Source organism: Lutra lutra, chromosome 6, assembly GCF_902655055.1.
Source record: "Lutra lutra chromosome 6, mLutLut1.2, whole genome shotgun sequence".
In the NCBI taxonomy this organism is placed as follows: Eukaryota; Metazoa; Chordata; class Mammalia; order Carnivora; family Mustelidae; genus Lutra; species Lutra lutra.
The window spans coordinates 46,296,302-46,311,484 of record NC_062283.1 but is presented as its reverse complement, the minus strand read 5'-3'; the positions used below and the strand labels follow the sequence as shown (position 1 = coordinate 46,311,484).

The 15,183-nt window shown below is 35.8% G+C and overlaps 1 protein-coding gene across 4 annotated transcripts in view; it reads right to left on the bottom strand.

Annotated features, from left to right (window-relative positions):
• The window catches only part of LGSN (lengsin, lens protein with glutamine synthetase domain), a 136,194-nt gene that overhangs the window by 58,917 nt on the left and 62,094 nt on the right, over nucleotides 1-15,183 (bottom strand). For 2 of the 4 annotated variants that reach the window (XM_047734550.1, XM_047734545.1), the window contains exon 1: nucleotides 1,450-1,516. The exons of the other annotated variants lie outside the window; for them this stretch is intronic. The gene's annotated coding sequence lies outside the window, so the exon portion shown is untranslated. Of the gene's footprint in view, nucleotides 1-1,449; nucleotides 1,517-15,183 lie in introns of those variants that run through there. 4 annotated transcript variants of the gene reach the window in all.

Sequence of the window (15,183 nt, the reverse complement as noted above, 5' to 3'; positions counted from 1 at the left end):
GAACTAGAATAAACATTGTAATTATACATTAAAATAACTTCTAATATCTGTATAGTACTTCATAGCTTCATAACTTTTTTCATCTAAGTTGTCTTATTTAATCCTTCAACTCTGTGAAATAATTGTTTTTACCATCCCCACTTTACAAGTAAATAAAGTTCTGAAGAGGTACATAGCCCGCTTGGGGCACAATTTACCACCTGTGCTGAAAGTCAGGATCTGCGTGACTGTTTCTTGAGCTACACTTTTGAACTCGTTTTACCTCAGTTTTCTCTGGTTATCCATTAAAATCCCCTTCCATATACCAGCTTCTCTCTTAACTACTAAATGCTTTATTATCTCCATTGTTCTATAAATGAATGAATGAATAAGGTATTTATATGTTGGGACCAGATAGTAGTCATTCAACAGTTTTGAAAGAATTAAAAGGTGAGATTATAGAAATGCAAAAAATTTCCAATCAATTTTACAATTAGCCAGATGTTTAATGACTCTGTTGGGTGTTGAGTTATAAACGCCCTTATTATTATGAATAAATCTATTATAATAAATAGATTTATTATTTATTTTGAGAGAGAGCACACACACAAGCAGCGGGAGGGGCAGGGGGAGAGGATATTCAAGCAGACTCCCCACTGAGCATGGAGCCCCAAGGGAAAAAAAAAGCTTAAGAAATTTCACAAGTTATCAAGTTGGTCAGAAAAATTAAGATATGAGCTTCTTCATAAGCAAGGTAAGGTTCTATTGTGAACTAAATTATCTTCTCCCCAAAATTCGTGCAGCAAAACCCTAGCCCCAGTACCCCAGAATTGTGACTGTGTTTGGAGGTGGAGCCTTTAAAGTGGTAATTAACTTAAAATGAGGTTATTGCAGGTGACTAGTGTCCTTATAAGAAGTGGAAATTTGGACACAGACATGTCCAAGAGGAAGAACATGTGAACATACAGTGAGCAGCCAGCCATCTACAAGCCGAGGACAGGGACCTCTGAAGAAACCAACCCTTCTGACACCTGGATCTCAGGCTTCTGAACTCTGAGTAAATACATTTCCAGTGCATGCTGCCCTGTCTGGTATTTTGTTATGGCAGCCCCTACAAAGTAACACAGGTCTAGAGCTAGACAGAAAGAATATAAATAATAGGGAATAATGGGTTCAGAAAAACAAAAGAGAATATATGGTCAGCCTAATGCGGTTCTAACAGACAAAAAAGCCATCAGACCACTCAGCAGTGTGAGACAATAAGTTGAAAGCACAATAGATGTTCTTATCCTTGGTGCATTAATGCACCATGTATATTCACTCAAAAGTCATGTTGGGCAGCACATGTTTAAGCACAATGCACAGGAGGTGGTAACTCTTGCTTAGTCTATAAGAATGAAATACAAAGAGAATGAAGAAAAAGAAGAGCAAGAGGACTCAGGGACAGGACAGGAAAGAGCTAACAATTACCCGTGTTAACCCCATTTCCAGGACCAGCCTATGAGTAACTAAATTTAATATTATTGTCCCCACTTCTCAAAGAGGGAAACTGAATCATGGGGAGATTAACTAAATTGCCAGGAATCCCACAGTAAGTTGGAAGAGCTAGAATAAATAATAGATCCATAAGAAAAAAAAAAATCACAAAAAATAAAAAATAAAATTAAAAAGCCTCTATTTGCTAGTACTACTCTCACATTTTGTTACTGACAGAACAGAAAAGAACTTTATCTTACTTTACATTTTCAGAGAGAGAGGGAAGGATATTGGCTGATTCATTTCTTATCTTCTTGTATTTCTCTGCACTCATTTTTTAAATAAGCAAATGTAACACACATTCAATTTAGTACATGCCAGGCTTATTCCAGCAAAACAACCCATTGTCTTTTTCAGATTGTACCCTTGACCTCACTGCAAAATAAACACAATCTTGTATAATAGGGGGAGAGAAAGGAATAGGAAAATTTGAATGAACTGTGTGGTTTAACCTTCGTGAAAGCATGGCTTATGTTTCGAACAATGATTCTTTGTGGTTCCCTCAAATCTTATTTAGGTACAGAACTCTTGGTGGCTACTATGTGCTCTGAAACTGCTACATGATTCCATTGCAATAGTAAATATGCAAACCAGTGAATAAACAACAATATTTTGTAAATCTGCCTTCATTAATGGAAAAGATCATGTCAGCACCACTATTTCAGTACAGGAATACTCAAAGATGGTGCATGAAGAAATAAATTGTCAAGATCATAAAGTGCAATTATTTTAAAATTATTTTTGGCAACAAAAAATAATTTGGTCAGTGCTCTCTGGAAATAAAGCACATTAGTGATAAGTACATGTTTCCAAGTTTAACTCCTTTTTCTCTCTCCCCCACCCTGCCAAAAAAAAAAGTGAGAGAAAAATTTTTTTATGTTGAAATTAAGCTAGCCTGAAGGAGAGGTACCTTCTGTGAATGCTAAGTAGGGAGACTGTGGGAAAAAGAAGGGAAAAGACCCTATGGGTCTCAGAAACCACATAAAGATAAAGAATAATTCTAAAGCTGAGGGATTTGGGCCCCTTCTTTGTGAATAAGCCTCTTTGGACTTTGCTACATAATATTTATTGAGCTCCCAAGTGTGTTTGCTGCAGGTGGGTTCTTTTAAAAGAGAAGCACAAAAATCTAAAGTTTAAAAAATACTACATTTTAGAATAGTTGAAAAAAGGATGAGAAAGTTTCCATAAAACTGGTTTCACTCTTACCTCAAGGTACATGATTTACTGCCAAATTTGCCACTCAATGTCACTTATACTTTTTTATTAAGTAGGGGCCATATTACAGATAAATTGAATTTGTTTTATTGAAAATCAGAACTGAATGAGTTCAGATAATATCCTCTCACTTTCTTAATTCACTTGCAATTATTTGAATTCTAACAATGTGAGTTGGAGAATATGCACTACTTTTACTTTTCCTTTGGATTACAGGTAATCTGAAATAAACGGATAGCTTCGGTTCAACAGACAAGTAACATGACTAAGTACTGTCAGACATATTTGTTTTATATGATTTATTTGTAACATAGAGATGCTCTTAATGGTCAATCTTATTCGGGTTTCAAAAACCATGACATTTTCAAGTTATCTTAGTTGGTTTTGGCTTAAAGAAATGCAAGGAGGGGAAGGACCAAGAAGTTGTGCCTTAGCAACTACTCAACCAGTCAGCTGGAACCATAGGTCATTCAGGACATACGATATCCTTGGAGGACTAACAGCAGCTCTTACAACCAACAGGAAAACCTTCAAAAGTCCATTCAGTAGTAAATTTTTGTTGCTGTCTGTGCCAAGGACTCTATCCCAACTTGGACTAGGTTGATCTTAATCTCTGCTTCAACTATTTCTGTCGACCTAGAGTCTCCCCACTTGGCCTTTCTCGCTTCGGGTTATCTGTCTTAAGGCTTTTACTGTCCTATGACTTCTGAAGCCTCAAATGGGTCTCTTGGCTTCTGCTCCTTTAAGTTTTTCTCCAAAGAGAGCTAGTCACCACCCAATACTGACCACCCTTATTGGGCACAGTTTAGTAACAGAGCATTTCATCGGCCAATGGCTGGGGATTTTACTCTCCAGATTGCTTCACAGGTTAATCCTTTCAACTAAGTCAACTGACCCATAATAGCAGGAGTCAAGTGACACGTGATGATCTGATGAGCTGGCTGGTTGTTTTGTTTGGTTTTGTTTTGCTTTGTTTGCTTTGCTTTGTTTTGTTTCTTTACAAAATGAGGCTGTGGACACAGAAACCTCTCAGGAAAGGACCTTAGGCATTGTAAGCACACAGGGCAGCATGAGCTCTCTCCAGCGCATGCCTTCTTTTAAGAAATCAATTATATTAATGTTTAAAAATGCATAAAAACAACAATGCTGGTTTCAGTCTCTAACACCAAAGTTGTGACTGCTTCATTAATTTCAGGATTTTCTTGCTCTCAACATAGACGTAATTCTCTGTTAATATATTTCTACATAATTTTGATAAAGATTTCATATTCATTCTAAAAAATTACCCTTGTCTTGTTTACTTCTTAATCCCCAGCATCTTGCAGAGTGCCTGGCATAGAGAAGATATTGAATAAAAGTTTAATCAAATCAAATCCATGAAATAAATCAATAATGACAAAACTATTTGGGTTGATTTTACCAAGGAGAGCCTCAGCTTCAAGCCTGAGAAGTGAGAAAACCTGTTTGGCAGGAGCAGGAGTCCCAGGCATCAAGTCTATTGGGCAAGTGCACTGTTAACTTAGAGACAAGAACATTTCCTTATAAGTAGTTAACTTCTTCAGGGTTCTAGGAATGGGGGGAGGGCCAAAAGAACAGGAGCATAGCAAAGGCTCTTCCAAAAAGTGAAAAAAGTAGAGACATCCAGAACCTTTAATGAACAAGTGACCTTGTTAGACAACAGTGAACATCCTCTTATTTTACTATAAGATGAAATACAGTCAACTGTCCCACATGAACATATTCATGTTCATGTTCTTACAAATTCATGTTCTTACAAATATTTCTGTTTCTAAAAATGTTATAATGCACATGTGTTTCCAGGAACTTTTTAGAGAATGACGTTTTATCCTGGGGAATTTCATATGGAGATTCCATTACACTGGCATTATTGGTCATCCAATCTTGAAAAACTAATATTATGGAAATAAAACAAATGCAATATTAATAAACATTTGATGAAGCCATAGTTAAAAGGCACAGTGAATATGTAAATATAATTGGATGTTTATATCAACCTGGTCACAGGTAAATTCAATAAATTTTTCTATAACAATGTCCTGATCATACACAGGCATAAACTCAGAGTTGTTTGCATTCTCTAGCTATAGGACATTTAAGATTTATAGGATTTTATAGGATTTTTTATATAGAATCATCCTACTGGTTCTACTAGGATTGGTTTATTAGGATGTATACATATATTCATTCTGTGTATGTGTATATATGTGTCTATACAGGTCCTTTTCCTTCTTTTTCTTTAGAGAATACTGACTAACATAGGTAATAAAAAAGGATGTTAACCTTAAAAATGTTTGCCATTGGGGGCTGGCAGCCATGGTGTACCTGGGAAGGTAGGACTGAAGTCAGGTGAATACAATACTAAGGATGCAATACAGGTTATTTTTGAGAAAGAAAAGGGTAAGAAGATGTATATTATATATCAAATCTGTGAGATGACATAGAAGAAGAATTTAGGAGGGAGCTTATAGTACTAAATGCCTAAATTAAAAAATAATAAAGGTTTCAAAGCAATGACTGTAATTTTCACCTTAAGAAACTAGAAAAATAAAAAAATCTAACGAAATCCAATGTGAATATAAAAAGAAAATAATAAAATCCAAGCATCAATTGATTAAATTGAAAACAAAAACAATAGGGAGCATCTAGACACCAAAAGCTGATTGGGAAGATCAATAAAATTGATAAAACCCTAGCCAGACCGGTTGGAGAAACAGCGAGAAGGCACATATCAACAATATCTGAAATAAGAGAGTTGACAATAGAACAGGGAGAAACTTAGCATGCTACTGTGTACTGCTTCTATTTCCCTTCCTGCTGTGACTTACAGCTTAGAAACTTCTGCTTAGCCTTGCACATAGGCATGGTACAGCTAAGATCTGCAAAAACTGCTTTTTACCCGAAATCCCCCTCATCCAAGGAGATAAGGAGATATGTAGGGAAATGGCTATTTTTAAGATTTACAGGAATGACATGACCAGACTCCTGTACACAAAGAGCAACTGACCAAGGACAGAGAACTTACATGACCCTCAGATGTAGACCCTCACATGTCCACAAATGTCAGTCACCTTTTGACTCCAACCGCTTTTTACTTTCCCCTTTTGCTAACATAAGAGAAGTTCAAATTTCATGCTGGAGTGGGGGGAGGGTGGTAAGAAAATAGTCCACCACCTCCTTAGTTTGCAGGCTTTCCAAATAAAGTCACTTATTTTTTTTACCCCAACATCTTGCCTCTGAACTCATTGGCCTGCCACACCACAAACAGAGCAAGCCTGGACTCAGTCGTAACATCACTATAAATTCTACAGATAGTAAAAAATAGTGGTGGATGGACATTAAGATGTCCCCCATGATCCCCACATCTTGGTGTTCATGACTTTGTATACTCCATTCCCCTTTAGTATAAACAGGACATATGATGTACTTTTAACCAGTGGAATGTAGTGGAGGCAATGGGAGGTATAGGATTATCATGACTATCTTACTCGAGTGTCTCTTTCTTCATTGCTGGCTTTTAAGAAACATTTCTTATTCAAGCTCCCATGAATCCTCTGACTACAAGTGAATTCTGCCAACAACCCGATAAAGCATGAATGCAAATGCTTCCCAGTCAAGCCTCTGATGAGAACCCAGCCCTGGTCTATGCCTTGTCTACAGCCTTATAAGACCCTAAGCAGACGGCCCTGCAAAAGAACTGGACTCCTGATCCTCAGAAACTGTGAGATAATAAGTTTGAGATAATGTGTTTGTGGTAATTTGTTAAATAGCAATAGATAATTAATATAACTATGTGTGAGTTGATACTCATGAATTTGATAACTTAGATAAATTGACAATTTCTTTGAAAAATACAACTTACCCAATCTCGCCCAAGAAGAAATAGGTAACACAAGGAATCTACTATGAAGATTCTAGAACTAACATGTAAGGTTAGTAAGATTTCAGGATATATGACCAATATAAAAAGAACATATTGTATTTCTATATAGTTGCGATAAATATTCAAGAACCAGAATTCTTAAAAGTATCTTTTATAATATGAAAAATATTAAATACTTAGGGTAGATATACCTGACAAAGAGATACTAAATGTCTCTCTAGACTGATAAAATCTTTCCTTAGATAACATTAATGACCATCAAATGTTATCTGCTCCGTCTCTCAAGCTCTTTAAAATTGTTTTATATGTGTCTAAACTTCACAATCACGTATTCATTTTACGTAACTATCAGAAACAATCAATTTGTCTTTTGCTTAGTCTGAACTATTTCCAATTATGTAATTCTTAACCACTGGGCTTTGAGGTCAGACAACCTTATTGATATTCCAACATGACCATTAATAGTTGTATAACCTAAGACAAGAATTCTAATATTTTGTACCTTAATTTCCTGATTAATAAAATTAGGATAATAATACTTAATGGCTCTGGCCAAGAGATCATTTTTGTGTCAGCTCTGCCATTTCCTTACTACATGACTTGGGGCATTGTTTATTAATATTTCTGGTCTTCAGTATTACTTCATCTGTAATATAGGATGATAATAATACCTACATCATGATGTGGTTAGGAAGATTAAATGATAAAATTGTGCACCTGAAACTAAAACAACACCAAGTGTCAACTATGCTTCAATAACAAATTTTCTAAAAAAAAATTAAGTGACATAAAATATATAAAATGATTTTATATTGGTACTGGGCATGCAATAAATGTTAGTCTTTGTAACGTTGGGACAGGTTGATATATGCTCAACACATACAATGTTTCATAATGTTTGGAGGCTATAACTATTTATAACTATTATCCATAATTGGGCCATTCCAATATTCAGTACATAACACATATTTGTCAAAATGTTTTTATCTTTTCTAGACAGCCATTTAATCAAAAGTAGGACTTTATAATATAAAATTGAGTAGCCCTGATCAGATGAATATGTGAATATTTAATATGATCTTGAAATATGAGACACCTGAGACCATTCATTTTTTAAACTTTATTCAGCAGTAGACCTTTTTTTTCCCTCAAATAAAATTCTTCTTCTTGGAAGATTAGATAGATAGATAATCTCAAGAATATAAAGCAAATAAAAGGGAAGTTTCCTTTTTTTTTTAAGATTTTATTTATTTACTTGAGAGTGAGACAGCATAAGCCAGGGAGAGAGGAAGAGGGAGAAGCAGACTCTCTGCTTAAGCAGGGAGCCTGATGCAGAGCTCGATCCCAGGACCTCTGGGATCACAACCTGAGCTGAAGGCAGGCACTTAACCCACTGAGCCACCCAGGTGTCCCAAAAGGGAAGTTTCTTCATTGAATCATAAGCCCACAAGGCTGCATTTAGTGGGCATCTGTTATGTGCCAGGTACACTTCTAAAACTGTAGAAACCTTATGGTGGCTCTGGGATTCTCCTTAGAACCATAAAGTGCAATAAACACCGCTTAAAATCCACTCCTTTGGAACTGTAAACCACTTGAGAGAAGCTACAGGAGAAGAACTTCATGATGCATATCTTAACAAAATATCTGGTATAGCATTGGCCACTTAGTGAGCATTGAGTAAATCTTGTTAGGATTGGGTGGCTAAAAGGATCTAAGGAAATCTTAGAGCAACCCCATATGCTAGCAAGTGGCTGTTGCCTCCTACTACCCTGAGTGTTTCTCGAGATGCACAGCTATATCCATCTCTGAATGGCCTCAGGACTCCAGGAAACCCTTTCTGAAATTTACCAAAAATCTGACCAACTCTCCAAGGAATAATATTAACTGCCCCCAAAGATCTCCAAAGTTTTTTTGGTTTAAGTCTGTGATTGAGAATTTGCCCTGGCACCAGGAATTACGGCATGAGCTGACACTGAGACAGACACTCTCCTCGTTGTTTTCAGTTTTCAGTTTCAAGTTAGATATCAAGTAAGGGAACATCAAGTAAAGGGTGTAAGTAAGCAAGGGCATCAGAGATGAGATACACCAGGACATAACTAGTGTGTTATCTCTTTTCTAAATGCCATATCTCCTCCATTACTGAATTTCAAGATCTTTTCTTGAGGACAGAGTCTTTGATCTATAGTTCTATTGCATTGTTTATGCTACTAATGGTTTTAAGAATAATAAAATGATCTTTTACTGAGGCTTTATGAGGTGCTCAATACTGTGTTAAAGTACTTATCAGGCATTATTAAAAGTTCTAGTACTCAATGAATATTTGGCATTTAAAAACTCCAAAAGATTTTATGTAGAAACACAGATAAGATAAACAAACAAAACAGTTAAGAATAAATTGAGTTTTTATTATAATCTAATAGTAAGGGCCAAGAGAAAAACTAAAAATAGTGATTTTTCAAGATTGTTTTTATAGGCTTAATAAATGAGGGCAAATTAGGAACAAGAGGCATTGATTAGAAAGTTATTTCTTGTTTAAGTATATGGAGTGAGAATAGAAAATTTTAGAGGGCGTTATAATCCCTGTAAATCTTTATAAAAATTCTGAAAAAGACAGTTTCTGAATTAAAGTACCAATGTTGAACACCCTGATTAATAAAATATAAAGCAGCACCATATATTACAGAGGTTACTCATTCTTATGGAGATGTGTAAATTAATAATAATTCAATTCTTTGGCATCTAGTTCTACAAGACATCCTTGGTCTTTGCAAAACGAACTCTGAATACAACTTCTACATCTCAACAAGGGTAAATGATAATAAGAATAGTTATATGCTTTTCCTATATCTATGAAATCTTTCTTCTAAGAAATGGATAAATGATTATAAAATTAGTTCAAAAAAACATTAGTTCACATTTATGACATAAATGATTGTTTATCCTAACATCTAATTCTTACTTTCTTCTTACTTAACCAGATTTATCTGTGACAAATGACATTGTTTTATGAATAACATGAGCCCTGTTTTAACTAAGTGGGTCACTGGACTAGAAATAGAGATTCCTGTGCTGTATTTCTAGATTTGAGTAGTTTTGTGACCTTAGGCAACCTCTCAGCAAGAATCTCAAATCATCATAATCAAAATTAAAACATCAATTTCCATGTACAGGATGTAGTACATAAGAGCTATTATACGATTATCTTCCTTTATATCAATAATACAAGTTACTCCAAATAAAAGTAAAATAGCATAAAAGTATTTTTACATCAATGTCATATTTAATAACTTTTAATTGTTTAGCTTTAATCAGGTAAGATCATAAGCTCAAAAAGAATAGAGTTTTACCATTTAAAATTTGTAATTCTAATAAAAATACATAGTAGCTTCATGTATGTACATATGATTCATTTGTATTCAGCTAAATGTTCAAAATTATCTTAAATATTAGAAGTAAGAGAATTCACTGGTCTTGTAGCTGTTAGTAGTCTAGGTGGCTGTAGTAAGTATGGGGGGGGCAATCGAGAAGAGCGGGTGTTGGAATCACAAACCTTGCACTGCCTCTGCAAGGTACTGTTGCCTGAATGTGGTCAAATTAAACATCTCTAGCCTTCAGGAAATTAGAATATTCATACTATCTCATTTTTGGTTTGTTCTCTTTTGCAATGATTAAGTGAATTAATGGATATAAATTGGTCCAGGACCTGATGCACCTGAGGTGCTCAAAAAGTGTCAAGTTTTAAATTATTTTAAGAAATTTTAAATTATTTAATTTAATTATGTAATTTTAAATTATTTAATTTAATTATTTAATTTTAAATTATTTAAGAAATTTTCCTTGGTCTTTTTGTTGCCATTTTATATATACATATATATATGTATATATATGTATATATTTATATAAATTTATGTGAATTATAAATATTTATATTTATATAAATTATAAATTTTAAATATTTAAATCATAAATAGTTTTATTTATGTAAATTATAAATATGTAGATCTATATAAATTTATATGAATATAAATATAATTCTAATTTACACAAATTTATGTAAATATAAATATTTATAATTTACATTGATTTATAAATTTATATATTTATGATTTGTATTATAAATAATATGTAAATGTGTAATTTATAATTATATATTTATAGATAATATAAATTTATAAGTTATAAATATTTATATTTATATAGATTTATAAAAACATATATTTATATTTTATGAATGTATATAAATTATAAGTGTTTATATTTATGTAAATTTATATAATTTGTATAAAACAAAAATTTTTATGATTATAAATATTATATACATAATTAAAATCTCCTAATTAGAATATCTCCCCATTTCTTGAGATAGCTAGAGGGACCACTACACCTAGAAGTCAAAAGAGCCTTCCTACGTATTATGCCATTACTTCATGAAGTTCTTAATTGTCAATAGATTTTACTTTTCCTCCATGGGTATTAGATAGGCAGTGTTGTGTGAACTCTCTTCAGATTCACCTGGGCCATTTGTTATTCTTTCATCTAATTTCATCAAATACATGGAGAAGGCATACTTCGGGGTGAGGCCATTTATTTCCTCTAAAAAGATAAGATAAAAAATTCAAAATGAAACAAGTTGTCCTCATTTCCTATTTTCCTGGCCATTGAGGAAAGAAGAAAGCTTATATGCTGAGGTCCTTTTTATTTGTATCTCACATTTCATCTCCTCTTCCATTTCCAAAAATGACGCAATTTAAAAAGAAAGGAAAAGAAACCAGCCGAGGGTTGAGTTAGGGTTGTCTTCCACGCCTCATCTCTGAATAAAATTACTGGGAGGCAGCATGATTCATCACCACTGTCTCAAGTGTTCCTAAGATAAAGAACTTCTGCCAGCACTGGAATACATGTTTATATTAAAAGAATTTAGCATTCCCTAGAGCACAGGTGAACAATCAATGGCCCAAGGAAATGCACCAAATGACATTGAGGGCCAAACTGAGAAGTAATGAATGTATATTTTTTATATACTCCATCTTGTCCTCTCCCGAGTCACTGCTTTATACCCCTCCTGACTCCCTTCAGGCGGCCACTAACAAATGAAATTGAAAATTCTAATAGCTGAATATGGTTTAAAGTGAACTCAGTCTGCTTACAAGTAGAGTGGTTTCAGTATTTTATATCCATAATCTCTGAAATGATATATACTGTAAAGGAAATTTGGGGGCACCTGGGTGGCTCAGTGGGTTAAAGCCTCTGCCTTTGGCTCAGGTCATGAACTCAGGGTCCTGGGATCGAGGCCTGCATCGGGCTCCCTGATCGGCAGGGAACCTGTTTCCCCTTCTCTCTCTCTCTCTGCCTGCCTCTCTGCCTACTTGTGATCTTTGTCTGTCAAATAAATAAATACAATCTTAAAAAAAAAAAAAAAAAAAAAGGAAATTTGAACTTACAGAAAAGAAATGAAAAGCCCAGTTTTTGTGAAAAACTTATATCAAACAATACTAAAATAGCTACTGAGTACATCTAGTGCCTGTTAAGTTACTGTCTCTTGACTACAAACCACCCTCTGTATTCTGCTTTGCAGTGCTGACTCTGAGACTCTGAAGACCACACTCTGCTTTCTTCAGCTGACACTTGGAGACAGTAGAAGGAGACAGCAAGGCAGGAAGAAGAAGAGAGACGGGCTTCTTTCTGTCTGTTTCCCATTTCTGTGAGCCTCACTCCCATTAATGCTCGTTCACCTTGAGAGTAGCAATTCCTTCCCGTGGCTGTAGCCGATGGTTCGCAGTCCTGCTCACATTCACCCAACCAGCCCAGCACACCACACCCCTCCACCACAAAAGCATCACCACCAGCTGAGCAACTCAAGTCTGAGTCTCTGTGCACAGGACCTGTCCTCTGAGTTCCTAAGTTTTTGTAATTCTCATGTCTTTGTTCTCTCAGTCCTAGGAGCAGCAGCTTCCTACAGTTGTCACCTTCTTGATGACTAGAATTCACTTTTTTAAAAGATTTATTTCTTTATTTCAGAAGAAAGAGAGAGAGAGTGGGGGCCCAGAGGGAAAGGGAGAGAGAGAATCTCAAGCAGACTTCCCACTGAGTGGAGTCCAACATGGGGCTCAATCCCATGATCCTGAGATCCCAGTCTGATCCCACATCCAGAGTCAAATGCTTGGAACCAACTCAGCCACCGAGGCGCCTCTAGAATTCAGTTTTTACCCTCTCAGTTACCTGGTTAACAAATGTATATTTAGTTAGCAAGTCTTCAAATTCTCTGTTTAGTTATCAGGTGTGATTTCTGTTCCCTGCCCAGATCTTAACTAATATACAATTTAACATATAAAAGGTGATATCATATAAACTGAGTATGCTGAGACCGTTTTTAAAATAAAATTGTATGGGGGTGTCTGGGTGGCTCAGTTAGTTAAGCAACTGACTCTTGATTTTGGCTCAGGTCATGATCTCAGCGTCCTGAGATGGAGCCCCATGCAGAGCTCTGTGTTCAGCAGGGGGTCTGCTTGAGATTCTGTCTCTCCCTCTGCCCCTCCCCCTGCTTGCACACTCGCTCTCTCTCTCTCTCTCTGAAAATAAATAAATAAATCTTTAAAATAAAACTATGTAAAAGTGGGGCAGGGAAAAAGCAAAAGGAATGTGTAATTGTCAGTGGTTGTAAGATAGAGTGAGGAGAAAAAGAGTAAAGGAAAGGAAGGGAGAGCTAATAATTCTTTTTACAAAGTAGAAATACAAGAAATTCTGTCCATGGTAGATACAGTAGGAGAAGTATGAGCATAATTTGAAGTCGTAGAGGTGACCAGTGGAAGTAGTAGGATCAGTGATATATGACAACAAAATGAAGAGAAGACCAAAAGAAGATACAGTGTAAGCAAATTAAATGATGTTATAACATAGTGGGATGATGTTGAGAGATGATAAATTGAAAAGCAATAGAATAAGCCCATTAGGGGCACCTCGGCGGCTCAGTCGTTAAGTGTCTGTCTTAGGCTCAGGTTATGATCCCAGGGTCTTTGAATCAAGCCCCACATCAGGCTCTCTGCTCGACGGGAAACCTGCTTCTCCCTCTCCCACTTCCCCTGCTTGTGTTCCCTCTCTCAATGCCTCTCTCTGTGTCAAATAAGTAAAATATATTTTTTTAAAAAGTCCATTATTTTTTTTGTGAGATTAAGAGTCACTTATGGTTTGTCTCCCTCCCAATCCCATCTTGTTTCATTAAATCTTCTCCTACCTCCTTCACCCCCGATGTTGCATCTCCATTCTCTCATATCAGAGAGATCATATGGTAGTTGTCTTTCTCCGATTGACTTATTTCGCTAAGCATGATACCCTCTAGTTCCATCCACGTCGTCGCAAATGGCAAGACTTCATTTCTTTTGATGGCTGCATAGTATTCCATTGTGTATATATACCACTTCTCCTTTATCCATTCATCTGTGGATGGACATCTAGGTTCTTTCCATAGTTTGGTTATTGTAGACATTGCTGCTATAAACATTTGGGTGCACGTACCCCTTCGGATCACTACGTTTGTATTTCTAGGGTAAATACCCAGTAGTGCAATTGCTGGGTCATAGGGTAGCTCTATTTTCAACATTTTGAGGAAACTCTATGCTGTTTTCCAGAGTGGTTGCACCAGCTTGCATTCCCACCAACAGTGTAGGAGGGTTCCCCTTCCTCCGCATCCTCGCCAGCATCTGTCATTTCCTGACTTGTTAATGTTAGCCATTCTGACTGGTGTGAGGTGGTATCTCATTGTGGTTTTGATTTGTCTTTCCCTGATGCCGAGTGATGTAGAGCACTTTTTCATGTGTCTGTTGGCCATTTGGATGGTTGCTGGGGGGAGGGGAGTTGGGGGGGTGGGGTTATGGACATTGGGGAGGGTATGTGCTGTGGTGAGTGCTGTGAAGTGTGTAAATCTGGCGATTCACAGACCTGTACCCCTGGGGATAAAAATATATTATATGTTTATAAAAAATAAAAAATTAAAAAATTTTTTTAAAAAGCCCATTATTTACCTATATCAAGATGAAGCCATAAACATTAGGAAAAACAAATTGTTTATCTCTGAGGGACAATACTGGAGATATGCAGGAATGGGACAAAGGATAGTTGTCTTTCCCATTAGTACTTTCATTCTATTTTAAATATTTTATCAATATGTTCACATTTATTTTAAAAGTGCAAGGAAAGTGACTTTCACTTTTGCAGTAATGCAATATACTTCTTTTCCCTATTTCTCCCACTAATTACAATTAAAAACCCCGAACGTATTTAAAACAAATCTAAGAAAGCTCTAGAAGGTGCGGAGAAGAAGGTAGACTGGCTAGGAACTTCAGGACCCAAGAAACAACACACTGATGAGATCGCTGGGCTTTTTTCTGCCGTGTATATTACAGACCTAGAAGTGAAAAAGTCAGAAACTAAGAAACATCAATAAGCACAGACTAAAAAACCCCAACAGAAGTCTGCTCTTTCTAGCTAAAGAATCAGGAAAGGGTCAACCTAGCAAGATGGGAAATTTATAGAAAATAGCTGCTCTTCCCTAGCCA